This window comes from Lathyrus oleraceus, chromosome 2 (genome assembly GCF_024323335.1).
Source record: "Lathyrus oleraceus cultivar Zhongwan6 chromosome 2, CAAS_Psat_ZW6_1.0, whole genome shotgun sequence".
Classification (NCBI taxonomy): Eukaryota; Viridiplantae; Streptophyta; class Magnoliopsida; order Fabales; family Fabaceae; genus Lathyrus; species Lathyrus oleraceus.
Window position 1 is genome coordinate 281,436,397 of NC_066580.1, and position 25,761 is coordinate 281,462,157.

The 25,761-nt window shown below is 38.5% G+C and overlaps 1 non-coding gene across 1 annotated transcript; it reads left to right on the forward strand.

Annotated features, from left to right (window-relative positions):
* Window positions 1–14,075: 14,075 nt before the first annotated feature.
* On the forward strand, window positions 14,076–14,182 carry LOC127124673 (small nucleolar RNA R71). Its single transcript, XR_007804135.1, has one exon. It is a non-coding gene; the product is annotated as a small nucleolar RNA R71 (small nucleolar RNA).
* The last annotated feature ends 11,579 nt before the right edge of the window (window positions 14,183–25,761 follow it).

Consider the following 25,761-nt stretch of genomic DNA (forward strand, 5'->3'; position numbering starts at 1 on the left):
TCAGTATGGTCAGACTGTTGGTCAGATGGTTAATCCAAGATTGATGTATCCTCAGGGGTATCCCCAGTTTTCTTCTCCTTCGGACATTGCTCAGGAAACTTCTCAAGTTGTTCAACCCACCAACCATTAAGCTAATCCTTAGTCTGTTAATCAAATTGATTTTAGTTCATATCAGAGCAGGCATGTAGACTATCAGTTACTAGATGAGAGGATAAGAGCCATTAAAGGTTTCTCTACTTACGATATGGATGCTAAATATGTATGTCTAGTTCCTAATGTGGTGTTTCCTCCTAAGTTCAAAGCACCAGACCTACCAAAATACAAGGGTTTAAGCTGTCCCACAAGTCATGTTATTATTTATTATAGGAAGATGGTATCTTACATTGATAATGATGAGCTTCTTATCCACTGCTTCCAAGGCAGCTTATCCGGGGTATCCTTGGATTGGTACATGAGCTTGAAGCGCAGTAAAATAAAATCTCGGAAGGACTTGTCTGAAGCCTTTATCAATCAATATAAGTACAACCCGGACATGACTCCCACCAAGTTAGAACTGAAAAATCAAGCCTACAAAAGTAGCAAAACATTCAAAGAATACGCTCAGAGGTGGCGTGAAATGGCTTCTCGAGTTAGACCTGCGCTGACAGACGCTGGATTGGTCGATATTTTCATGAGCACTCTTCAAGGTATGTACTATGAGAAGATGGTTGGTATCTCTTCGCCCAACTTTGCTGATATAGTAACCATTGGAGAACGTATTGAGAATGGGCTGAAAATAGGGAAGATGGCTAATGTTGATAATCAAACAGTGGTTAAGAAATCTCAGGGTTTTGCTAAGAAAGAGGATGAGGCAAGTGTTATGATAACAAGTGTCTACCCTCAAGTTCAAGTTCATATGGCTCATGTGCCATACTACCCTTATTCGTACATTGTCGCTGCCCAATATCAGCAACCTGCATACCAACCTCAGTATCAGCGACCTTCAAATTTCTTAGAATCAGCGCCCTCCGTAGGGTAATAGAAACCATAGTCAGGGTCAGGGAAGACATTATGCTAATAAGCATCCTCTGCATGACCAAATCCCTGTATCATATGCTCAGTTGCTCCCATATCTCATTCAGCAAGGGGAAATTGTGCCAAAGGAGATTTCGCCTGCCACTGTCCCTTATCATGCAAAGCATAATCCTGATGCCTCATGTGCCTACCATGTCGGGCACATAGGGCATTCTACCTAGGATTGTTGGCCTCTCAAATCCAAAATACAAGATCTGATTGATCAAAAGATCTTATTCTTCTTCAAGGCAGGGCCCGATGTTATATATAACCCATTGCCAGATCATAATGTGCAGATAGTAGATGCAATTGTTGGTAGAATTTGCTCAGATCCATATAAGTATCAAGGCTAGGCATATCATGCAATATGATATTGTTCAATCATGTCTCATTTGTAATGATTTCTTGTTTGTTAATTGTTGTTCATTTGTAAAACTTGTCTGGTTTCAAGATGATAATAATAATGAAATAAACGTGCATGTTTTGATTAAATCCATTCATGTTCACTCATATTTTATTTATCAATATCAAACTATTGCTCAAGCAAAGTCAAAAAGAGAATGATGCAATTAAAGTGTGCAAGATCGCTACCTGTATGCTTTTGAATAAAACTGAGCTGATGATCTAAGGCATTGTTTCAAATCCCTAAACATCGGAGATATAAGGAAGTTAATCCCTAGTCAACCCCTTTGGGACTTGAAGTGGGAGTTTCTTTCTTTATATACATAAAACCCTTATCTTTTAACCAGGGGAAGGGTATCTGAACATCTTCGTTACTGCTGACAACCTGAGATCAACCCAGAACAAGTTATTTAAACTTATGCACCAGTTATTGTTAAAACTCTTGATGATAACGAAGATGAGTACAGAGGCCCTAGCTTTCATTTTCGTCTTCCTCCTCGGGCTATTCAACATGTTGTTCAAAATTTGAATCAAGGTGTTCAAATACCTCCTCCTTACCTTGGGGCATCTTTTGCTGTTGCACCTCTATTTGTGTATCCTGGGGCACCCTATGCTCCATATCAGGGTCAGTATGGCCAGACTATTGGTCAGATGATTAATCAAAGATTGATGTATCCTCAGGGGTATCCCTAGTTTGCTTCTCCTTCGGACATTGCTCAGGAAACTTCTCAAGCTGTTAAACCCACCAACCATTAAGCTAATCCTTAGTCTATTAATCAAATTGCTTTTAGTTCATATCAGAGCAGGCATGTAGGCTATCAGTTACTAGATGAGAGGATAAGAGCCATTGAAGGTTTCTCTGCTTACGATATGGATGCTAAATATCTATGTCTAGTTCCTAATGTGGTGCTTCCTCCTAAGTTCAAAGCACCAGACCTACCAAAATACAAGGGTTTAAGATATCCCAGAAGTCATGTTATTATGTATTGTAGGAAGATGGTATCTTACATTGATAATGATGAGCTTCTTATCCACTGCTTCCAAGGCAGCTTATCCGGGGTATCCTTGGATTGGTAGATGAGCTTGAAGCGCAGTAAAGTCAAATCTCGGAAGGACTTGTCTGAAGCCTTTGTCAATCAATATAAGTACAACCTGGACATGAATCCTACCAAGTTACAATTGAAAAAGCAAGCCTATAAAAGTAGCAAAACATTCAAAGAATACGCTCAGAGGTGGCGTTAAATGGCTTCTCGAGTTAGACCTGCGCTGATAGACGCTGAATTGGTCGATATTTTCATGAGCACTCTTCAAGGTATGTACTATGAGAAGATGGTTGGTATCTCTTCGCCCAACTTTGCTGATATAGTAACCATTAGAGAACGTATTGAGAATGAGATGAAAATAGGGAAGATGGCTAATGTTGATAATCAAACAGTGGTTAAGAAATCTCAGGGTTTTGCTAAGAAGAAAGAGGACGAGGCAAGTGCTGTGATAACAAGTGTCTACCCTCAAGTTCAAGTTCCTATGGCTCATGTGCCATACTACCCTTATTCGTACATTGCCGCTGCCCAATATCAGCAACCTTCATACCAACCTCAATATCAGCAGCCTTCCAATTTCTTAGAATTAGCGACCTCCGTAGGATAATAGAAACCATAGCCAGGGCCATGGAAGACCTTATGATAATAAGCATCCTCAATATGACCAAATCCCTGTATCATATGCTCAGTTGCTCCCATATCTCGTTCAACAAGGGAAAATTGTGCCAAAGGAGATTTCGCCTGCCACTGTGATACGTCTCGTGACTGTATATAGAATATAGTCTATCGGGTACTTGACTGCAAGTGCACAGTTAAGTCGTTTTAGTTTTAAAAGATATCGAACCCACAGGGGCCGATGGCAAACTAATGCTACTGATGTTACTATGTTTAGCCAAGGGAATGATTTTTAGAAGTTTGGTTGAAGAAAATTAAATCTAAGAGAAGTTGAGTTTTAAGAAAATATTAATAGGAGGATATCGGTATGCAACACATTAATCGTCAGGGATTCGATAAGTCATTGGTATATAATTTAAGTACCAAATATCTTTCAGTAGAAAATACTTATTTAAAAGGCTTTATCTCACAATCTCGTGATTGTTGATTCAGACTATACCTTTAAGTCAGAATGTATGCTCTCGCTGTCCCATTTGAAGTTAAAAATACTTTTTGAAAATAGATAAGTTCTAATTGCTTTTAAAGGGCTCTCGCTGTTTTTAAAATCAATGCCTAGTTTTTACTATCCAGTTCGACCCTCACGCTCTCGCGATTGTCGGTCTCATCTTAGTTAATTTTCCACTCTCATGGCAAAATCGTATTAAATAGCTTCTCACTCTTGTGACAAAGTTAACTAAATTTATATTAAAAACCAGAGCCAAAAAGATTGTTTGAGACAAAAAGTTTTTCACCGATTATTATTAAATCCCGTCTAATTAAATTGTTACACACCGATATCGGTAGTTTAGCCAGGCATGTTAAATAACGCAAACACAGACGAACATAAACAAATTAACAATATCGAAAACATAATTATAATAATAACAAAGCAATAACAATAATAATTGAATAAAAACCTGGCAATTGAATTAATAGAATACGCCGAATCTTGAAGTACTTGAGCAGTCCTCCACAGGTCGGTAGGATTCTTCTTCTTCGAAATAATTGCTTAAACTAAATTAAATAAATTGTAGTAGTTGCCAAGTGTAGGAAACTACTACTTTGGCTAAATGAAAAATGGAAAGGGAAAATTGGAAACGCTAAACGGAATGGTAACTAAATTGCGGTAGAGGAAACACTGTTGTTGAATAATAATAATACTAGAAAGCAGAATTGTTGTAGAAAACAAATTGCAGAGAAAAATTAAGCGTCCCCTTCGTTTCCAACCTCTAGTCTTTTTATATCTCCTGGATGTGGAACGAGAATTTAGGCACATTGACTCAGTTCTGTTGACTGTTTCAAGGGGCTGATTTTGGCCGCGTGACATTCGTCATGGGCCTGTGACGGTCGTCACAGGCTGGGCGTGCCACATGCTTTGTGACGGTCGTCACATCCACAATTTTTTTGTCCCCTGTTTTTCTATTTTTCTGCGGCTTTCTCTTCTGTTTCTTCTTCTTTTCCTTCCTTTTCTACACTTTGCTCATTTATGCATGGGGATTGAAATACCTGCAAAAATAACTCGAATACTTGTGGAATAATCGGAATATAAATGAAAGTGGTACAATTTTTGAGTGTAAATCAAGGCAAATATACGATGTATTTTCGCGTTATCAAACTCCCCTAAACTTGAATCTTTTCTTGTCCTCAAGCAAATAAATTTGAAAACACTAGTTAAACGCGAATACATTTCCAATTCGTACGTGGTTGTTAGGTACTTTGTTAAGATGGCAGATACTCAAGTAAAACACTAAAGATATAGTGACGACACAAGCAATAAGCATTAACGTAGATCTCTCCTTTTTACAAGCCAGTTCGAATCATGCTATTATAGCTCAACCTAGTGTTTCTCGTTCCTATTTCACCCGGTTTCATTCTAGCGTAATCACATTAAGCCCTTTGCCTTCACACACACTTAGTGAAGTAGCCGGTTAGTGACTTTGATCCTTTTCTTAGCACGGGGTCTGGTACACTAGTGTGGTACCCCTTTATGTATCCCATTTGAAGGTTGTGGGGGATCGAATCGTAGTTTGCCCTACCGAGTCCAGTACCAGGTACCTCTGAACCAAGCAACCGGGTTTTTCTGTTCCTTCCTTTTGTATATCTTGCAACCGTTTGTATGGTTCATTTATTAATTTCTCGATAGTAAAAGTATGAAGGATCTTCTTAATTCGTAGGCATTAATCACTTATATTCATCGGCTCTTCACATGGTTTGTGCTTAAGACCGTGTTGACTGCTAGTATAAACTACTAGGGGGTTAATCTAGGACGGAGACTTAAGGTATCAGTATAATGGGTATTCAAACTGATCTCGCAGAAGTGAGGGATCTAAGGTGTCGGGAAGATATCAATCTTGTTATATTTTTCTCAGTTTCCTAACAGAACCTCTGTAAGATAACCTATATACTCGTAGGGTATGCATTTAATCTTAAGAACAAAAATTTTGTTATGTCAAATTAGGTATAAATGAATGAACGATGGTAATGATTAAATAAAGACAAAGATTTTTTTTGTTATGGCTAAAAATAGAAACAAGTAAAGGAAATATAAGGATTTCCTCCCACATTTAAACAAAGCATTGTCCTAAATGCGACAATATAAAGAAAAAGGGAAGAAACATGAAGATCACTACTCGTCGTCACGACGTTGGCCTCTGCGTGCTCTGGCTCTTGCTCGTGCACGCTCACTTCTTCCTCGCTGGGTAGGATCCAACCCTACGTGCTAAGTGTACTCCTGGATGGCATCAATGCGATGTGTCAGGGCACTCATCTCTTCGGAAAGCTCCGCCATCCCCTGGTCGTGCCAGTTTGCATAGTCATGTTGATCCCTCTGTATCTGCTGGATTATTTGCATCATTTCTGTCTAGAGCTCCTCCATCCTCTGGTTGTGTCGCAACATCTCAGCGTAGATGTCTTCCATGGTGGTGGATCATCGCTCATTTCTTCGCTGGCCTCGGGAAGATGTCTCCGCAGCATACTCAGGAGGTGGCTGTGGCATTTCTCGATCAAGTTCCTCCTCGACTTCATCTGTTCCATTATTAGGATCTCCTTCATTTTCCTCAGGGGCGTTCAAATCAAAAATCCAATTTACCATATTCTGCGGATCTGTACGGTTCCTGTTGGGCATGATGATGCTTCGAACTATCTTGTTTCTAACCATAGGATGATACTTCCCGTCGTCTCTGGCCTTGATGAGGTATGAAGAATGGCAATAGTCGATGTCGAGGAACTCGGCTGGCAAGTCGGTGAGCCTATCCCCCAGATTCAGGCCTAGTGATATGGAGGTGATGATTCCCCCAAAACAGAACGCTTGGCTGCCTCTCATGCATGCAGCCTGTATGTTGGCCAATAGGAATAGGGTGGCATTGAATGCGATCGGGGTGAACACACAGTGAAGAAAGAAGAGTTCCTTAGAGTTTACCTTGTGATTGTTGACTCTTCCGAAAACCGTTTGCCCTAGGACTCAGTGGAAATATCTTATAGCTGGGTTGTGGATGTAAGTTGCGTTAAGCGTATCCCAGCTTGTGGTGTTCATGTTGGTAAAGCTATGCCACACTCAAAATTCTATTTTGGACCATCCGTCAGGAATACAACAGTGAACTCCCTCTCCATGTCGGAAGCCAAGCATTCACGCTATTTGAGTTTGGTTCAGGGATTACTTAGTACCGAACATTCTGAATGTGGCGACTCCGGTGAGAAACTGAGTTGCGCCAGGGGGGGTAATGTAGGAGAAAGAACTCAGGAATTCCAAGGTCAGCGCCTTGTAAGTTGGTTGCGGTGTGGTGCAAAGCTGTGTCAAGCTGGAGTTGGTCAGTATCCAACCCACGCCATCTGAAAGTCCCAGCTCCGTTAGACATTCGTTATCAACATACCTCGTAGCTTGGACTGAACGTATATAGAATTTGAGGTAGTTGTCTCTCTGTCGTCGCCAACTTCTACATTTCTGAATACGATAGTTGAGAGGTCGGGAGCAGCTCTCTCTTGACGAGCCATTAGTGTGGTTTATGAAAATATAGGTATTGGTGGGAGAGATGGATTTCGTGAGTTATAAGGTACTCACATGCTTCTCACTTAAAAGGATGTAAAGAAATGGTTAATGGAGAGAAGAATGGTGTGAGTGGGAGAGTAGGATGATTTGATGAGGAAGAAGAGAGGAAGTGCGTCTGTTTTTATAGGCGCACCCTCTGAATTCGTGACGGTCGTCACAAGGGGGTTACGGTCGTCACGCATAACGGTTGTGGAACGGTCATCTGCATGATGTGTGACAGGCGTGGTGCATCCGTGACGGGCGTCACGCCTGTTTGGTGGGCGTCACACTACATGTGACGGTCGTCACATGCACGTTCATAATTTTTTGAAGTAAACGTAACAACAGTATAATAAAATGATTGGAAAATTGAATTTATTGTAGTAGCATAAATAAATAAATAACAATGTTATTAAATTAAAAGATTAAAGTTAAATGTAATATTAAAAGAAATAATAACGATAAAAGTGCTAAATAAGAGCAATAAATAAAAGCAATAAAAATGTGCTCCCTCCCCACACCAAAACATAGCAGTGTCCTTATTGCTTAATGTGAGTAGGAGAGGTCAGCGGTCAGTGAAATCAGCCACGATTCTGTCCCAATGCAGCTACAACCTGGTTCAAGTGATCAAACTGTTCGACGGTGACATCCATTAGCCTAAGACATCAAGGCGCATGATCTTTATTTCTTCTTTCACAGTGGTAATGTCAGTATGGAAATCATCCAGACGGGTAAGAAGTATGGCAAGATTTTCTGCATAGGATGGAAGTTCCGGTTCATCTATGTTATAGTAGTTTGGAGGGGTTTCAGGGTCAGATTCATCAACAGGGATAGGGTCATCTAAATACTCATATATAGGCGGTGTCTCAGGAGGTGGAGGTGGATCAATTGGGTGTTCATCTAAATCATAAATCCAGTTATTTCGGTTATGAACACTTGTTCTCTCATGGTTAGGTAGGGTAAACAGCTGGATAAATTCGTTATTAATTGTGTAATCAAAAGTATCCGGCCCAAGGTTTCCTATGATTCTATGGTCAAAGAAAAATTTAATGTCCATGGGTCGGATGTGTCCAAACGGTACATGCTCGTAAAGTGGGCGTCTAAGTCCAATGGCATCAACTATCATGGTTCCTAGGCCGCCTATCATGATTGGGGTGCGATTGTTCTTTGCAAGGTGAATGAATCTCTCCATCATAAATGTCACAACATTGACATGTCGACCTTGGTCGACACAGAGTAAGATGAAAAGTTCATCTCGTGACACTATGGTGTTGTTCACTTCCTTTCCAAATAGGGTGTGGGCTAGTATTTTATGGAAGTAGCGGATAACAGGGTTGTGGATCATTTAGGAGTGCATCTTGTTTGAGTTAGGGTGGTAGTCTCCAGTTAAACTACCCCAACAGTAATCTAGGTCGATGTCATCGATTAATTCCTCCTGGCGGGTAGTGAAAACAAATGGGCCACTAGGAAATCCTAGGAGGTCAGCAAGGTCTCTACGATTATAAGTGAAGTCCATGCTAAACAGCCTAAAGGAAATCAACCCTTTGTTGAGTCCGTAACCATGCTCGGGGTTGTAAACCAGGGAGCTAAGGAATTCTAGAGTGAGTTCACGGTAAGTGACAAACCTTCTCTTAATAGCAGCATTCTCCCATCCTAGCTGGTTAAACATAAACAAGATGCTATCTCGGATACCTAACCTATCCATAGTAGGTCCATCATGATATATGGATAAAGCCATATCCTTCTGAACTAAATAATCATAGCGTCTTCTCTGAACTCTGCCTCTGAAAACTGTGTCTACCGGTTTCATGATGAAAGTTAGTGACTAACTAGTTATAAATTCACCTGTTAATCAGTATCCAATGTTTCTAAGTTAGTAACTAGAAGCAACAAGTATTACTGCATAGAATCAAGGAAAGGGAGCAAAAATACATTTGAAAGTCAAAGAAGGAAAATACTTAGTAACAAAGATAACAAATAAAAGAAAAGGTAGGTTGTCTCCCACTAAGCACTTTGTTTAACGTCGTAAGTTCGACAGTAACGTTGCGATGTACTAGTTTTGGGGTTGAGCAAGCAAATCTATAAGTCTTAGACTGTTTGAATAATCTCTGTTGTCAATATTATAGTAATGTTTCAATCGTTGTCCGTTTACCATAAATGGTTCACTATTCCGACCTTTGATTTCTATCGCACCGCTTTTAAGGACTTTTGTGATTTCGAAAGGGCCTGACCACCTAGATTTAAGTTTTCCCGGAAAAAGCTTAAGTCTCGAATTACATAGTAGTACTATGTTGCCGACATTAAACTCTTTCCTAGATATACGTTTGTCGTGCCATTTTTTGGTTCGCTCTTTATATATCCTGGCATTCTCATAGGCGTCTAGTCGAAGTTCTTCCAATTCATGAATGTCCAAAATTCGTTTCTCACCTGCGGAAGTATAATTTATATTTAGGGTCTTAATTGCCCAGTAAGCTTTGTGTTCTAATTCCACAGGGAGATGACATGATTTACCATAGAATAATTTAAAGGGTGTGGTCTCTATTGGGGTTTTGTAAGTTGTCCTGTAGGCCCACAAAGCTTCGTTTAGTTTAGATGACCAGTCTTTTCTGGATATTCCGACAGTCTTTTCTAGAATCTGTTTGATCTCTCGATTCGAAACTTCGACTTGCCCACTGGTTTGTGGGTGATAAGGTGTTGCTACACGGTGTCAGACTCCATACTTCAGAAGAAGTTTTCCAAAGATATTTGATATGAAATGCGTGCCACCGTCACTAACGACTAGTTTTGGCACACCGAGTCTAGGAAAGATGATGTTCTTGAACAACTTAATCACTACTCGTGTGTCATTTGTCGGAGAAGCTACGACGTCGATCCATTTTGAAACATAATCGACAGCAATGAGTATGTACTTATTACCAAAAGAAGATGGTAATGGTCCCATGAAGTCAATCCCCCACACATCGAAGACTTCCACTTCTAAGATTCCTGTTTGTGGCATTTCATCGCGTCTTGAGATGTTACTAGTGCGTTGGCACCAGTCGCAATTTATAACCGCATTATGGACATCTTTCCATAGAGTAGACCAAAAGAGGCCCGATTGTAAGATCTTAGTAAAGGTTTTTGAAGTACTTGCGTGCCCACCATAGGGAGCAAAATGGCAATAAGAGATTATGTCATCTATTTCATCCTCAGGAACACATCGACGGAAAATACCGTCGGTACCTCTTTTGAAAAGCAGAGGTTCATCCCAGTAGTATTGTTTTAGATCATGAAAGAATTTCTTCTTTTGTTGGTAAGATAGGTCCGGTGGAAGTACTCCAACAGCTAGGTAGTTGACAAAATCAGCATACCATGGCAGAGTTGCATTCACATGAATTTCTTCCACGGATTCTTCTATTTAGGTATCATTTATTGTTAGTTCAGACATGTCGCTTTCCATTTGGGCTATAAGTCGTTCGTAAGGGAAATCATCATTGATTGGAATTTGTTCAGGTTTATTCCCTTCGATTTGTGATAAGTGGTATACTACTACGTTTTCAGTGCCCTTCTTATCTTTTATCTCTAAGTCAAATTCTTGTAAGAGTAGGATCCATCTTAAAAGTCTTGGTTTGGCATCCTTCTTACTTATCAGATATCTAATAGCGGCGTGGTCATTATAGATAATGACTTTCGCCCATACTAAGTAGGAACGAAATTTGTCCAAGGCGAACACAACGGCTAAAAGTTCCTTTTCAGTGGTGGCGTAGTTCATTTGGGATGGATCTAGTGTTCTACTTGCATAGTAGATAGCATGAAGTTTCTTATCCTTTCTTTGTCCTAGTACTGCGCCTACGGGGTAATCACTCGCATCACACATGATTTCAAAAGGTAATCTCCAGTCAGGTGGTTGCATGACATGTGCGGTGATTAAAGATGTTTTTAATTGATTGAACGCTATTAAACATTTTTCATCAAAGATAAAATTAGCGTCTTTCCTTAATAGACCCGTAAGTGGCTTGGTAATTTTCGATAAATCTTTGATGAAACGTCGGTAGAAACCGGCGTGTCCTAAAAAGCTTCGTATTTCTCGTATGGTTTTCAGAGGTTGAAGATTCTTTATGATTTCAATCTTAGCTTTGTCTACTTCAATTCCTTTATCAGATACTACGTGACCTAACACGATTCCTTGTTGGACCATGAAATGGCATTTCTCCCAGTTCAAAACGAGATTCACCTTTACGCATCTTTCAAGTACCATTTCAAGGTTTGATAGACATCCTTCGAAGCTCTGCCCACAAACAGAAAAGTCGTCCATAAATCTTTGGATAGTTGCGGGAGCATTGCATAATCCAAATTATAAAATCAGCGAAGATTCACATCACGCATCTTTGGAATGTTGCGGGAGCGTAGCATAATCCAAATGGCATTCGTCAGTAAGCGAATGTACCATAAGGGCACGTGAAGGTTGTCTTCTCTTGGTCGTCAGGATGGATTGGAATTTGAAAGAATCCTGAATAACCGTCTAGATAGCAGAAGTGGGAATGCTTAGCCAACCGTTCAAGCATTTGGTCAATGAAAGGAAGAGGAAAATGATCCTTCCGAGTGGCTTTGCTTAGTTTTCTATAATTGATGCACATTCTACTTCCGGTCACAACTCTTTGTGCTATAGATTCGCCCTTCTCATTCTTAACAACTGTAACACTCCCTTTCTTGGGTACTACATGAACGAGGCTAACCCATTTACTGTTGGAGATCGGGTATATGATTCCAGCATCTAGTAACTTCTTTACTTCATCCTTGACTACCGTACTTAATATAGGGTTGATCCTTGTCTGGTGTTCTCTAGAGGTTTTACAATCTTCCTTCAGCATAATGCGATGCATACAGATAGAAGGACTTATCCCTTTTAGGTTGGCGATGTTGTATCCTAACGCAGTTGGATATTTTCTTAAGACATTTAGTAACTTTTCAGTTTCCATCTGTCCCAAGTCAGCGTTGACTATTACTGGTCTTTTGAGTTCAGTGTCTAGGAATTCGTATCTTAGGTTCTTTAGTAGTTCTTTTAATTCCATGTCAGGTCTCTTTAGGCATGGCATGTAGTTGGGCGTAAGTGCTAAGCATTCACTTAGACTGTCATTTTGGTATGGTTCATGCCAATTATCGTCTTCAAAGATTGGAGGGATTTGGATTTTCATTATATCAGAGTATGTGGTTTCTTGCATCTCCATCTCTCTTACACACTCGTCTATGACATCAAGTAGATAATAGGTATCATCTATAGCTGGCGCTTGTAAGAATTGTGTCAAGATGAATTCAACCTTTTCCTCTCCAACTTCGAATGTTAGCTTACCTCTCTTTACGTCTATTATGGCTCCGGCTGTAGCTAAGAATGGTCTTCCTAATATAATAGGTGTATTGGCATCTTCTTTGATGTCCATGATTATGAAGTCTGTAGGAATGTAAAATTGTCCTACGCGTACTGGGACATTCTCTAGTATACCGACAGGATATTTGATTGAGCAGTCAGCTAATTGAACAAGCATCTTGTTTGGTGTTAGTTCTCCCATATTGAGCCTTTTACATATGGTTAAGGGCATTACACTAATGTTGGCTCCTAGGTCGCATGGAGCTTTGTCTATGACAAATTTTCCAATGACACAGGTATGGAGAAACTACCTGGGTCTTTTAGTTTGGGAGGCATGTTATTTTGGATTATTGCGCTACACTCAGCAGTAAGTGTAACTGTTTCGTTATCCTCAATCTTTTTCTTATTGGATAGGATCTCCTTAAGAAATTTGGCATATGAGGGCCTTTATGTGATGGCTTATGTAAAGGGAATTATAATGTTTAGTTGCTTCAGAAGTTCAACAAATTTCCTAAATTGCCCTGCAGTTTTAGAACTTGCGAGTCTTTGAGGATACAGAATGAGTGGTTTATAAGGTGGTGGAGGCACATAAGGTTTTTCTTTCACTTCGGCCTCTCGGGTATTATCTTCCTTTTCCTTCGGTTCACTTACCTGCTCAGTTGTGGTTTTGTCTGGTTTTTGGTACATGGCAGGATTTTGGAGTCTTGGATCTACGGGTCCGTCTATTTCTTTTCCACTCCTCAATACAACGGCATTTGCATGTCCTTTTGGATTAGGTTGCGGCTGTCCAGGAAATGTTCCAGCGGGAGCGGCAGTAGATGCTTGTTATTGAGCCGCTTATGAAATCTGCGTTTCAAGCATTTTGTTGTGGGTGGCTAAGGCGTCTACTTTGCTCGCTAGTTGTTTAAGTTGCTCGCTAGTATGCATGTTTTGGTTCAAGAAGTCTTTGTTTGTCTGATCTTGGGTAGCTATGAAGCTTTCTATCATTAATTCAAGGTTTGACTTCCTAGGCATGTTAAGAGCATTATTAGCTGGCTTTTGATATCCAGGCGGAACAGCGGGTGCTTGGCCAGGTGCATACAGGGCGTTGTTATTCTTATACGAAAAGTTAGGATGGTTTTTCCAACCCGGGTTGTAGGTATTCGAATAACGATTTCCTTGTGCGTAATTCACTTGATCGGTTGGGACTCCTGCTAATATCTGACATTTTGGTGCAGTGTGTCTAGGGGTTCAACATAACTCACAGTTTGGAGTCACGGCAGCCACGGTGGCTGCGAGTGGTATGGTCAAGTTGTCTAACTTTTGAACAAGGGCATCTATCTTAGCATGGACATGGTCAAGGCTACTGATTTTGTATATTCGACTTTTTGTTTGGGACTTTTCTACTGGAGTTCTTTCACCTCCCCATTGGCAATGGTTTTGGGCCATGTTTTCAGTGAGTTTATAGGCTTCGTTGTATGGCTTGTCCATAAGTGCACCGCCTGCGGCAACGTCTACTGTCAGTCTTGTGTTATACAGAAGCCCATTGTAAAATGTGTGAATGATCACCCAGTTTCCGAGACCGTGATGTGGACATATCCTCATCATGTCTTTGTATCTCTCCCACGTGTCGTAGAGAGATTCTACATCTTTTTGTCGAAATCCGTTGATTTGAGCTCTCAACATAGCAGTTTTGCTCGGCGGAAAATATCGGGATAAGAAAATGTTCTTCAGTTCTTCCCATGTTGTAACTGAGTTGGATGGCAAGGATTGCAACCAAGCCCAAGCTCTGTCTCTTAGTGAGAAAGGAAAGAGGCGTAGTCTTAATGCATATTGAGATACACCATTCGCCTTCATAGTGTCTGCTTACTGCACAAACTTGGTCAAATGTTCATTAGGGTCGTCCGTAGGATTTCCAGCAAATTGATGTTGTTGGACGACTGATAATAATGAGGGTTTCAGCTCGAAATCATTTCGATTGATAGCAGGGGAAACAATGCTGCTGTGAGGTTCTTGTTGGGACGGGGTAATGTAGAACTTAAGAGGACGATTATGTGGTCCTACTTCAGCCATGGTTGGTTTTCCGACTGGTTCAGTAGTAGGAAAGAAGATATCGGGAATATTGTACCTTTGTTGGTACTCTAGTAATCGGCGTCTTATATATAAGAAACGCTCTAATTCAGCGATTGGCGGTGTTAAGTTATCGCCTTATGAGCGAGTACTGGGCATACAATCGGGGGAAATAAGGGAAAGGAGATTAGTCTTTTTTACCTTAGTCTATACCGTGCAACGAAAGAATCGCACTATTTGACTAAATCAGGTCCCCGGCAACGGTACCAAAAACTTGATAAGTCATCGGTATATAATTTAAGTACCAAATATCTTTCAGTAGAAAATACTTATTTAAAAGGCTTTATCTCACACTCTCGTGATTGTTGATTCGGACTATACCTTTAAGTCAGAATGTACGCTATCGCTGTCCCATTTGAAGTTAAAAATAATTTTTGAAAATAGATAAGTTCTAATTGCTTTTAAAGTGATCTCGCTGTTTTTAAAATCAATACCTAGTTTTTACTATCCAGTTCGACCCTCACGCTCTCGCGATTGTCGATTCTCACCTTAGTTAATTTCCCACTCTCGTGGGAAAATCGTATTAAATAACTTCTCACTCTTGTGACAAAGTTAATTAAATTTAAATTAAAAACCACAACCAAAAAGATTGTTTGAGACAAGAAGTTTTTCACCGATTATTATTAAATCCCGTCTAATTAAATTGTTACATACCGATACCGGTAGTTTAGCCAGACATGTTAAATAACGCAAACACAGACGAATATAAACAGATTAACAATACAACAAGCATAATTATAATAATAACAAAGCAATAACAATAATAATTGAATAGAAACCTGGCAATTGGATTAATAGAATACGCCGAATCTTGAAGTACTTGAGCAGTCCTCCACAGGTCGGTAGGATTCTGCTTCTTCGAAATAATTGCTTAAACTAAATTAAATAAATTGTAGTAGTTGCCAAGTGTAGGAAACTACTACTTTGGCTAAATGAAAAACGGAAAGGGAAAATTGGAAACGCTAAACGGAATGGTAACTAAATTGCGGTAGAGGAAACACTGTTGTTGAATAATAATAATACTAGAAAGCAGAATTATTGTAGAAAACAAATTGCAGAGAAAAATTAAGCGTCCCCTTCGTTTCCAACCTCTGGTCTCTTTATATCCCCTGGTAGGTCATGTTAGTTGAGAGAAACAAGGATGACTTGGTTGAGTGAGGAATCCACGGGAAAGTGGCTGTGGAACGAGAATTTAGGCACATTGGCTCACTTCTGTTGACTGTTTCAAGGCGCTGATTTTGGCCGCGTGACGTTCGTCATGGGCCTGTGACGATCGTCATGGGCCTGTGACGGTCGTAACAGTCTGGGCGTGCCGGTCGTTACATGCTTTGTGACGGTCGTCACATCCACAATTTTTATGTCCCCTATTTTTCTGTTTTTCTGCTGCTTTCTCTTATGTTTCTTCTTCTTTTCCTTCCTTTTCTACACTTTGCTCATTTATGCATGGGGATTGAAATACCTGCAAAAATAACTCGAATACTTGCGGAATAATCAGAATATAAATGAAAGTGGTACGATTTTTGAGTGTAAATCAAGGAAAATATACGATGTATTTTCGCGTTATCAAACTGTCCCTTATCATGCAAAGCATAATCCTGATGCCTCATGTGCCTACCATGTCGGGCACATAGAGCATTCTACCTAGGATTGTTGGCCTCTCAAATCCAAAATACAAGATCTGATTGATCAAAAGATTTTATCCTTCTTCAAGGCAGGGCCCAATGTCATATATAACCCATTGCCAGATCATAATGTGCAGATAGTAGATGCAATTGTTGGTAGAATTTGCTCAGATCCATATAAGTATCAAGGCTATGCATATCACACAATATGATATTGTTCAATCATGTCTCATTTGTAATTTTTTCTTGTTTGTTAATTGTTGTTCATTTGTAAAACTTGTTTGGTTTTCAGATGATAATAATAATGAAATAAACGTGCATGTTTTGATTAAATCCATTCATGTTCACTCATATTTTATTTATCAATATCAAACTATTGCTCAAGCAAAGTCAAAAATAGAATGATGCAATTAAAGTGTGCAAGATCGCTACCTATATGCTTTTGAATAAAACTGAGCTGATGATCTAAGGCATTGTTTCAAATCCCTAAACATCGGAGATATAAGGAAGTTAATCCCTAGTCAACCCCTTTGGGCCTTGAAGTGGGAGTTTCTTTCTTTATATACATAAAACCCTTATCTTTTAACTAGGGGAAGGGTAGTCTTTAGTTAGTTTGACCTTGCGTTCAAAATTCAGAAGGAGAATATCCCATCAAAAGAGAATGAAATCACAAATCCAGAATGATTATCCCTTACCAACAAAAGGAGTGAGACAGTCACGACCCTTGCAACAAATAAAACAAGAAAATGTCACAGGATGTGTTCTAATACAAAAAAGAAAGATGAAATGAATTTAAAAAAATGAAAATCAAATCAAAAGCCCACTAAGTCAGAAGCTTGAAAACAATAATGACTTAAGCAAAAGTTAGGGCATCCCGATGGACTGCGAATCCCAAAGGATCAGTCCAGGAAAAAATAAGGGAAAGCAAAAGAAAAATAGAGGATTAATAACCAAATTCCTCAGCAAGAGAAAATTTGTCGCTGCAAACAAAAGCAAAAGGTGAGTAATTTTTGCTCCAAACTCTCATGGGTTCCTTAACCATCATTAATACTATCAAATTCCTTTTCTGAAAGATGGACACTTGTTTTAAGCTAACTGAACATAGATCTGGAGAACATCACAGAGAATTGTAGCGTTAAATTCATGACCATCAAGCTATGGATAAGCTTAACGTCAATAAAACCAACGTCACCACCACACTTTTATTGTTTCCAAAGGAAAAGGGAAAAGTACGAACAAAACCCAAAGATAAGAAGTTTTCAAATCAAAACTAATAAAATGCCATAGATTACAGGTAAGGGGGTTGGTTACACAGAGGGAAGGTGTTAGTACCCAAAGTGTCCTAGGTACTCCTAGGGAGCCCTTTTTTATGTGTGTATGTGTTTTTGGTATAAAATGATGTTTGAGAAAAATTTAGTGTGGGGATGAGAAAAGAATTCATTAATTATATTTTTGTGTTTGACAATACCTTCGGACTTGTGCCTACGTACCAACATAAAACTGAGGGATAAAAACCTCGTAGTTCGTGGTAACAATTTCAAAGTGAGTGAGTTGCTTTTAACAAAAGGGTTAATGAGAAAGGCACAAAAGGCCCAAAAGTTGGATGAGGTTATTAATTCTTTTTGTCTTTTTGAAAGTTTAGTCAATATGATTAGATTTATTTTACAAGTTTGATTCAAGAAAAAGGAGTTTGAAAATCCAATGGCATAAGACCAAAGTTTCTACTTGAAATAAGGTCTAAGTTTGAAATCACAAGCAAAGAAAGTTTTTGAAAGGGGGGAGAGATTTGAAATTTAATAAGTGAGGGGAGATGAAGAGACTAATCCAAGCATAAAATTAAAAGTTAAGAGTTGAAAAGATCTGACCAATGAGATGCAATCCAATAGACAAGCATGTCATATAGAAAACCCACTTTTCCTTTGGATTTTGAATCAAGCAATAATCAAGCAGGCAATTAGCAATATCAGATCTCATGAAGATCAAGGCATCAAATAAAGATAGCCACATCCAAGCAAGCAAATCCCATAGCTAGCAGTCTTCTTTGTCTTCTCATGTATCAGATGAAATGCTCCTTGATCAACTCAAAATAAAGCATTAGACACAAGATCAAAATAACAATTTGCACCAAGACAATGTAGCAGATGAATTCAAATAAGACACCAAGACTTGTATCAGATGAAGGCTCGGTTCATAATAACTTGGTCTCAGAATGTTGGCATTGGCCAAGTCCTTTTTGCACATGGAATGTTGCCTAATCCTAAGTCCAAAAGTTCAGATCAAGATCAACAGTCCACCAAACATTTTTTAGGGGTTTTGTTGTTTATTAAGTATTTTTAAGGTCATAAGACCATAAACAAAGATCAAAATGCACAAACAAAATATATACAATCACAAGATATGGCTCAAATGAGCAAAGTAAAAATGGCATAAACATAAACAAGTTAAATGAAATGTAAATGGCAATGAATGATAAATGAATAAAAATTAAATTGCATAAAGTAAATGACTTAACAGTAAAGCAATATTAATAAGTTTTAGTTAAATGTTATTCAAGATTAATTGAATGTTAGTGGTGTTTTTGCTTTTTTAATTGATTAAGTCATTCTTTGGAGAACACTCAACCATCTATTCACAAGCATGAATCCTTGAACCAAGACATCTTCCATAGGAAGGGAAAAATGCCAAGTTTCCATACAATACCATGAAAGATGGGAGACTTACAGTTTCATTTACTAGAATGCTATGCATTTAGGGTCAAATTTAGCTCTATGTTAAGCAATCATAATTGGACTTATGTAGAAGTCACAACTATCTGAGGCCGGACAATAAAAATTTAGGTGTTAATGCATGTTAGAGATTTGGTATGATGAACCAAACTCCTAAAACACACCACACACTAAAAGAAAAGATCAAAAAGGGTGGACCTATCTCATCCATACTTATATTGGTTCATCTGACACAAGGTCATTGATGAACCAACTAGCCTTAGTATATTTGAGATTTCATTGGTCAATGAAAGTAATGGGGAAGAATAGGGATGAAGATGAAGGGGGAGGGGAATGAGATAAACACAAATTGGTCATGGGAGAAATTTTATCAAATTAAAATCATTCATTCATTTTAGAAGATGAAATGTACATTTCAGCAATCCCCTAAATCCAATGATTTTAATCCAACAAAAGTCAAATCAATCTTGACCAAGGCCTAAACAAATAGTCAAACATCACAAGACCAAAAAAATGGCTCTACATAATTTTTACACAATTAATCAATTAAAAATCAAATTAAAAATGCATTAAAATACAAATTAGTTTGGTCAAAACCTAAAATCTCTTCAAAAACACCAAATAAATGGCCAAGAGATTTATCCTAGATTAAAAAAGGTCAAAGGACCTTAGACAAAAAATTTCATGATTTTTGAAAAGTCAAAAGTATTTTTAAACAATTAAAAATATGCACAAAAACATTTAATTCATGAAAAATATCAAAATTAATCCAAAAAATAATTTTAATTCGAATAATGAAAGAGAAAAATATTTAAATATTTTTGGTGAAAGCCCCATATTTTTTGGATTAAAAATGAAATTATTATGAATTAAACAAAATAAAGCAATTAAATGAAAAATCAGAAAATACAAAAAAAACAAGGGCCATCAGATCTCCCTCATTAATTGAGGTGGCATATCTGATGGCCAAAAGCGCGCATTCCACCAACACTTCAATCAACGCGTGCACACGCAGATTAGAAGCTAGGAGGAAAATCTGATGGTTCAGGACATTGCCAACACATCACCAGAGCTAGGGCTCCGGTCTTCTTCTCCGGTGGACCTCAGCGGACTGGTCCACCACCACCAACCACCAAAATGAAAAACAAGGACATGGATTTAAATAAAAAATGCTCAGGAGCTCGAATCTGACCTCAATTTTCTCCAATTCCAAGTATATAAAAAGATACAAAGATTTGAATTTTAAGGATCATGAACTGAGTTGCTTCGATTTTACCTCAAAGCAACTCAATCTTGTTGCCTACATTGGTAGGACTTTAGCCAACCAAAAATCACAAAGGAAAGTGAAGAATTGAGGAAGAATCGAAGAGATGAAAATTATAAAAAATTACCTTCGAAGGAGCTTCAACCTTGCTTGATCTTGATCCCAATTGTGCCTGGCTTTGCTTCAGAAGCTTGTAGGAGGTGATTAAGATCAAAGAGAGGCTTGGACTCTTGGAGTTTCAATCTCAAAACAAAATGATATTTGAAGCTCGATTTTCAAATGAAAACCTTCAAGATTATCCTTTAATGGTGTGGGTTTGGATTGCAGGTTCAAAGCTTGGGCATCAGGCCCTCAATTCTGAGCCATGGGGGTTGTATTTATAGGCAATGTCATTCATTTCAACACACTTCCAAAATTTTCTAAATTTAGCAATTCACCTTGCATGCTTGTATGGGCGTGTGATAGGCCCATCAAGTGGTGTATCCAGGTCCAAAATTTCTTGTGACTCATGCTGAAATCATGTTATGTGGCCACGTATTTGAATTTGAAATGTGAAGGTGAAATCCATCCAAATGGTCCTTTGAAAAGAACCCATGCGCAAGTCCTTCATTTCTTAGAAAAATGAGATAATCTTGGACTTTTTGGAAAGGTGCGATCAAGGGGAATAACTTTCATGTTGAACACGTTTTTGTTTGAAGCTTGGATTATGATGAATTTTGAGGTGGAAGTTTGTATAATCAAACATATTTGAAAATTTTCTAAGTACCAAGTCAAATGTTCACTTCTTCCACCTTGAATAACTTTTGCTATGGACTTCAAATGGAAAAAGTTCCTTCATCAAATTCGTATCTATTTAAAACTTATTCAATATGGTCAAAAATTTGACCTCATTTGGATTTATAATGAAGGAGTTATACATTTTAGAAGTTGAGGAAAATCACTTGTTCAATGGTAATGACCCAAAATGATCTATAATTTTTCCTCTTGGCACATGCATTTTCAAGTTGAATTTGAACTTCTTCCAAACATAAAAGTTGGATAAGACATCTTGAATTTGATCATGGAACTTGAATGAATTTCATCTCATAAACATTGAGTAAGTTATGGTCCTTGGAAGTTGACCTCCTAACTAGGGTTCAAACAAAATGACCTATAATCTTTCACCATAAAAAATGACTTTCAAAGCAAAACTAGCTCTTGACTTCAACATTAAAGTTATTTAGAATGTCATAAGAAGTAATGTTTCTCTTGGAATAAGTTTCATATGACAAAAATTGTAGGAGATAGGGTCTTGGGAACCCCAATTTTGACCAGTTGACTTTCTTTGGTCAACCACCATGAACCATCTTGCAAACTTGACATTCTCTTGATATTTAGGACTCATGGAGGATCATATATGTGTAAGATTATGTATAATAAGGTATCCCTTGAAATATTTGATCAAATGATGGAGAAACTTGCTGAGGAAGTCATATAAGATACCTAGATGAATTAGGGCTTCCAAGGAAAACAAACTTCAAACTCTTGATGATTTCTTGATCAAAATGATATGTGAATACCATGGGGATCCATAAATGATGTCAAGGGCCAATGTAAATCATCTCTTGATTGATCTCGTTGCATTGAGGGTCTTAAACCCTAGATATGAGCTTGATGGAACATGGGCGATCACACACACTATCTACAAAAGCAACAAATTATACATTGACATATTTTGGCATTTTGGTTAGTAAATAATGAAAAGCAAAGTATGATACATTCAAATGTGCTTGTTGATCTCTCCCAATGCAAACCCAATGAATGAGGGGTAAGGAGGATGCCAAGGTGTGATCCCAAAGCCAATGCATATGATGAGATAACATGAGGGATCTTAGGGTCAAAATTGGGGTCTTACAGCTGCCCCTATTTAAGGACATTCTAACTGAGGATGTGAAGGTTAAAATGTTCATATCAACTCAGTAGGATAGACTTAAATAACAACAATAGAAACAAATTTTGGTCCCTAAGAGACCTCATGATGCATATGATATGAAGTGTTAAAAATAATCTTTGTGGGGAAAATATTGCCACAAAGGAAAAGAATCCGGAGAGACTGAAAGTCCACAGGAGCAAAATGCATTCCACAAGGAACACTCACTGGGGAGACAAAGACTCTGGGGGAAAAGTGTTGTGTGTAGGCCAGGCGACGACTTAAAAACTGTTAGAGACATGAGAAGAATTCCATGAAAATAAATCAATGGAAGGACTCAGTTGGGGATAAGGGAAAGCCCGCGAGAGCAATGGGTAAATAAGAATAAAACTGAAATACTCGAACCAAACAGGGGATTGGCGACCTCACTAAGGAAATACGCACCCAAACTCAACTGAGGAAGAATGAACTTCAACGCAGGAGTACCAGAAGTATATTATCTATTACCGGTTACTAGGTAGGAAGATAATGTACTCTAACAGAGGGACATCCATTACCGATTAGGGTAAACATATCAAGGATGACTCACTGAGGAAAAAATGATGTATTTATTATCGGTTACTGGGTAAGAATAGTCTGCTGGGGAAAAATATCAAATAGGATTTACAACTACCGGTTACTAGGAAGAAGACCAAAGAAAGAGAATATCCGTCATCGGTTAGGATAAACATATCAAGGATAGACTCATAGGAAGAATGTCTGTCATCGATTAGGATGAACATATCAAGGATAGACTACCGGGGAAAAGTAGGAATTATATCTATCGGTTATTGGATAGAATACCGAAAAGAGAATATCTGTCACCAGTTAGGATGAACATATCAAGGATAGACTCAGCAGGGGAAAGCAGGAAATACAACTATCGGTTACTGGGCAGAAGACCGCGAAGAGGAGGAAATCCGTCATCGGTTAAGATGAACATATAAAGGATTAACTCTCTGGGGAACGAAATAGGGATTATAACTACCTTTTTACTGGGTAGAAAACCACAAAGGGGGAGTATCCTTCATCGGTTAGGATGAACATATCAAGGATAGATTTCCTGGGGAAACGTCAAAATGAATCCGCTACGGATAACAAAAGGAAGTAAGTTACAATTTACCGGGTATTGGGCAAAATTAAAGTACTCAAAATCGAGAAGAATATTACCAGTTACCGGGTAATAGATTCTCTAGAGACCCAAAAGTATCTATCTAGGTAAGAACTAGAAAGAAACGTCAATCAAGGACTCAACCCAAATGAGGATATAACTCAAGGGGAGTGGTTCCATCCAGATAATTAACTGGAGAGGAAACTAAAACAATAATCATCCACGAGGAAATAACTCAGTAAGGAAAAGAGAAAGGTTAAATTCTTTCTGCTTAATGTGCTGACACTATACCATTTGAAAGAGGACAGACGCACCAATCCTGTAGGGGGGAATAATGTCACCGTAGCAGGGAAACAGAATAATAAAATCAAATGAAATAACAAATGCATAACGAAACATCTGATGATGTATTTTATGCATGAATATGTGTATGTTTGATGATTATGCTGACAAAACTTATCATAAAGGATACAAATATCACAGATTTGAAGCACTACTGCAACACTCGACTAATCTCAACAAGATGGGAACGCCAACTGCCGAAAAATCTTGGGGATGAACACCAATAATCCGGCTCTGAATAACTCAACCCTAGCTAGGGAAAGGAGAAAAAGAACTGCTGAGGATCCAAGTTGTCAATTATGCGGGGAATTTTAGGTCAACACCATATTGAATGGGGGGGGACAACGTCGCAGGGGACCAAATCAAACATTGCTCAAGACTAAAAACTGTCGGGAATCAGAGATCTTCAATATCTGAAGATGGACTCAGTAGGGGAATACATGAGATAAAACTATGCACAGGGTCTGAGCCAATTTGCTGAGGATGCGAGCCTTCAACTCAGTTGGGATAAGTTGTAAAAGGGATTACTCACCAGTTCAACTCCACTGGGGATAGATGATGAACCGTTTCAGATTTATCACCAAACCAACTGCTTGGGGGAGACCAACAAGGCTCCGCATTTCAAGACTTACCTGTTCTTGGGTTCCTGTTGATATTCTTTGCTGAAACTAATTGCTTTTAAAGTGATTACTCTCATATTTTTAAGAAAAAAATGATTTTAATTTATTAATTCTTTTCAAAATTATCATCATAAAAATTCAATTTTATTTAGCTGAAATAAATAAGAGTAAAAACAATTGGATAAAAAGCTCAACTTTATTTAATAGAATGGTAGTCTATAAATGACAAGACTCCATGGATCTTTACAAAGTTGAAAATGGTAATTTACATGGAAAAGGGCTACATTAAATACAATGATCACTACTCTTCCTACTGACTCCAACAACCACTGTGCTCTTGGCTTTGGTTGAGAATGACGAATTAGAACCAAATGACTTGCTCAAAACCACTCCAACCGAATGTAGTTACTTGCTATAATCCCTAACTTTTTGCCCAGATTGCCCCAAGGTAGGTATTCAATCTAGTGGGATAAATTTCTATTTTACGTCTATAACTTTTGCCTGGATTGCCCTTTCGGATTTTCAAATCCACCGAGATGCTCATTTTTGCCTAAGTCGCCCTTTTAGGTTTCCAACTTTGCGAGTTGTTCTTTTATTTTTAGGCGAAGTATTTCTTGACTGCATCGGCATTTACAGGACGAGTGTACTCTTCCCCATCCATAATTATAAGAATCAAAGCACCTCCTGAAAAGACTCTCTTAACAACATATAGGCCTTCATAATTAGAAGTTCATTTTCCCCTAGCATCAGGTTTAAAAGATAGAACCTTCTTGAGCACAAGGTCACCTTCTCTGAATACATGAGGCCTGAGTTTCTTATCAAATGCTTTCTTCATTCGTTGCTGATATGATTGACCATGACACATGACACATGGCATTCAAATTCTGTCAACTTGGCTTCCATCAGGACATACAATGATGGGATCTCAACCTCTAATGGGAGCACAACTTCCATGCCATAAACAAGTGAGAAAGGGGTTGCCCCTGTTAAAGTACGGACGAATGTACGGTACCCCTGCAAAGCAAATGGGAGCATTTCATGCCAATCTTCGTAGGTTACCACCATCTTCTGAATGATCTTATTGACGTTCTTATTTGCAGCTTCAACTTCCCCATTCATCTTAGGTTTGTAGGGAGAAGAATTATGGTGTGAAATCTTGAAGTCTTTGCAAAGATCTTCCACCATCTTATTGTTCAAGTTTGATCCATTGTCAGTAATGATCTTGCTTGGCACACCATAACGACATATAATCTGATTCTTGATAAACCTTACAACAACTTGCTTGGTCACATTTGCATACGATGCCACTTCAACCCACTTTGTGAAGTAGTCAACAACCACTAGAATGAAACGATATTCGTTTGATGCTTTGGGCTCAATCATGCCGATCATATCAATTCCCCATATGGAGATGGGCCATAGAGAGGAAATGACATTCAACAGTGTCGGAGGAACATGAATTTTATCTGCATAAATTTGATACTTGTGGCATTTCTTCACAA